At 32.8% G+C, this 3,431-nt stretch overlaps 1 pseudogene; it reads right to left on the bottom strand.

The window, feature by feature from the left end:
- Positions 1-497: 497 nt before the first annotated feature.
- LOC116859253 lies at positions 498-1,393 on the bottom strand (annotated as a pseudogene).
- Between the last annotated feature and the right edge of the window lie 2,038 nt (positions 1,394-3,431).

Below are 3,431 nucleotides of genomic sequence, written 5' to 3'. Positions count from 1 at the left end.
TGTCTATATATAATGTACATTATATATCTATAGATTATCTATATAAATATCTATACACATACATAGATATAATTGATATATCTATATATATATATACACACATATTTATACATCTGTATAGATTTATATAATGGTATAAACACCCTTTCTTCTTTAGTCATTTATCTGTTGATGGACAACTGGACTCCTTCCACATTTTGGGTACTATGGTCTAATATACAGTATTGCTTATGTATGCAAACTATTGAGAATCTCTGTGGCTTTTAGACATCAACTTACATTTAATAAATTATTTGTAAGAAAAAAAAAGATAAATTACCACAAAAATAGAGTGACTGGTACTATATAATTATTTTGTCAAATCCCTATTATTTGTTTTTCTGAATTAATGGAACCTTTGTCTGAAATCCTAAAATGGGATGGAATGGCATTGTTTTTAAAGAGTGTACAAGGTGAAATTAATGGACTTCTAAGAAGCAGGACTAGTGAGAACTTTGTTACATTTCTACAGAGCAGATCCCCTGAATATCTCTTTTTATGGTCCCCATCATCTTGTTTCTCATGCTCTAAATGATGGGGTTGACCACTGGGGTCAGGATGATGCAGGAGACAGCAAGGACCTTGTCCTCTGTGGAGTTTGGAAGGATCTTGGGCATAAGTAATTGTAAACAAAGGGTGCATAGTAGAAAGTCACCACAGTAAGATAAGTGCTGTAGGCTTTCTTCTTCCCTTCTGTTGACTGCATGTGGCATGTGGAAAATAGCATGGACGATGAGGCCATAGGAACATGCAATGCCAATGAAAGGAAATATAAGGAAGAGAGTGATGCTGACAAACACTGTGTACTCATAGACCCAGGTGTCCATGCAGGCCAGAGTCAACATGGCTGGAACATCACAAAAGAAATGGTTGATGGCTTTGGATCTATACTAAAGGATACAAAAGTCATATGCAGTGTGGGCACAGGAGTTGATTGAGCACATGATCAAAGATCCTTTTATGGTCACCACACAAACTCTTTTGCTCATACAAACAGCATAGTGAAGAGGAAAGCAAATTTTCTGCATAAAGATCATAGGCCACAGAGGTCAATAAAAATCCATCTGGATCAGATAAACTAATGAAAAAGAAACTCTGAGTTGCACACTTGTTTCCAGAGAGATAATCAGAAACCATCTTGGGGACAATCCTGGAGATATAGTTCTAAGAGTTGACTAAGTAGAAAATACATGGGTGTGTGGATATGGGTGTCCAGGATGATCATGGACAGGTTACCAAAAGAAGCCATTAGGAAAAGGAGAAAACTGAGAATGAAGAAAAACAGGACAATTCTTCATAGTGAGAATAACCCCAATAGGAATAAATCAGTTGATGTTTGGTTAATATTTTCCATGGGCCATTAATTTAGTTTCCCCTAAAAGGAGACACATAATAAGTACAGAAAAAACAATCTCTTATTAATTCATTATTTTAGTTCCACTGTGACTTATTCAGGGCACATTGCAGCTCTTAAAAAAATTAACACATATTTTGAAAAAAAAAATTTCCTCATAGTTAAAAATCATGATGTCATATGAATGTCAATCTCCAAAATATTTCATAGAAATGTGAAAGTTTGTAAGGATAGTATATTTCTGTGACTTTATTAAGATACCCATATTTTATTTTTCTGTATAAGTTTAGTTATTAGCAACATCAGGCTTAGTACTTGTTTTATATGCATTCTAAGGCAGTGTAAATGCATAAATTATAGACCCATACTTAGATATATTTTATGACACACAGGCAATAATTTTTTTCTATAATTAAGTCCTAAGATTTCTGAAATTATAGTAGTCTATCAGGTCACACTGTAGATATATATCCTTTGGGTTTGTTCATTTGTTTTGATGCCAAGACTTATTATCTACTTCTTTTTCCCCCAGAAATCTACAATGAAGAGTTATTGACAACTATGTTATAGGAAGACAATTTGGTCCTCCTCACTCTATATTCAAATACTTTAAAGAAACTTATTTCCTGACATTTTTCTCTAAAATTTTATTTTAGCTCCTTGGCTCTGCTTATGCTCTCTGAAAATATCTGTATTATTCTTCTGCTTCTCAATAATTATATAAAAGTTAGCATTGCTTTATGGCACCTCTTCTTATTCTGTTTGACCTTTTAATTTTGTGTATTTAAAACTCTTTCAATTTTTTATAAGTGTGAGTTTAGATCCTATATGTATCAACCTCTGTCATAAAACTCAACTAACATAATAATAAGGAAGTAAATCTACATAACTTTAAATGAAGTGGGAAACAGAGTAGAGGGTGGAATCAGAGATAGAAAGGTTAAGAACACATTGGCTGAAGACATTTTAAGGAACAGACACTTAAAAAGAGTAGGAGAAATGGCATTTTGAGAATATTCTAAGTAGGAAGGAGTGGAGAGAATCTTTTTCCAGAAGGAATACCATCAGTGAGTAAAGCCCAGCATGCTATGCCTACAAAGGATTGTAGTGCTTCACTCTCTCATACTTTTCTAGAACCAAAGCCATCAGAATATTGAGGAATTTTTTGTATGAATGATAGACATACGCCCATATAGTTACAATGAATTAAAAGTGACCTACATAAATGCCTGGTGGTGGATATTAAGGGGGGCACATATTGCATGCGTGTTTCATCTTGAAACACTGAAAAAATATAATCAAATTTTAAAAAAAATATAAATGCAAGAAACTTTTACAAAAATGTGATGTCTTCAGAGACAAATGAGAATTTGTTAAATCTATACTAAAAATGTCATGTGTTATTTAAAATGAAGTGTCAAAAATGATAAAAACCTTTTGTAAAATAAATGATAATAATTAATGTAAAAACTTTAATGAAAGTTTGAAAAGATGAATTGATGAAAATCGACCAGAAACCACAGTAAAACACAAAATTTGACACTTAGGACAGATAATAGAGTGAGAAGAATAATATAAGATGACCCAACATATACTTATGAGCATTTCTGTAAATGTGTATGACATTCTTTTTTTTTGACACAATATTTATTTATTTTTAAGTTAATATTACAGAAAGAACTTTTTTCTAAACCAATATTGGAGATACAATATTGAATGATGGTGTAAAGAACAGAGAAAGTTAAAATAAATAATCATTAAATGGTATTTTCTTGAAAATACTCAATATTGAGGCACCTGTGTGGTTCAGTGGGTTAAGCCTCTGCCTTCAGCTCAGGTCACGGTCTCAGGGTCCTGGGATGGAGCCCCGCATTGGGCTCTCTGCTCAGTGGAGAGCCTGCTTCCTTCTCTCTCTCTTCCTGCCTCTCTGCCTACTTGTGATCTCTGTCTGTCAAATAAATAAATAAACATCTTTAAAAAAAAAAAGAATATACTCAAAATTTTTTGAAAGCAATTTCTTGATAATCCTCAAAATGAG

The sequence above is a fragment of the Lontra canadensis genome, unplaced genomic scaffold, assembly GCF_010015895.1.
Source record: "Lontra canadensis isolate GAN:19392208 unplaced genomic scaffold, GSC_riverotter_1.0 scaffold152, whole genome shotgun sequence".
NCBI lineage: Eukaryota > Metazoa > Chordata > Mammalia > Carnivora > Mustelidae > Lontra > Lontra canadensis.
The sequence above is the reverse complement of the archived record's forward strand: the minus strand, read 5'-3'. Positions and strand labels throughout refer to the sequence as shown.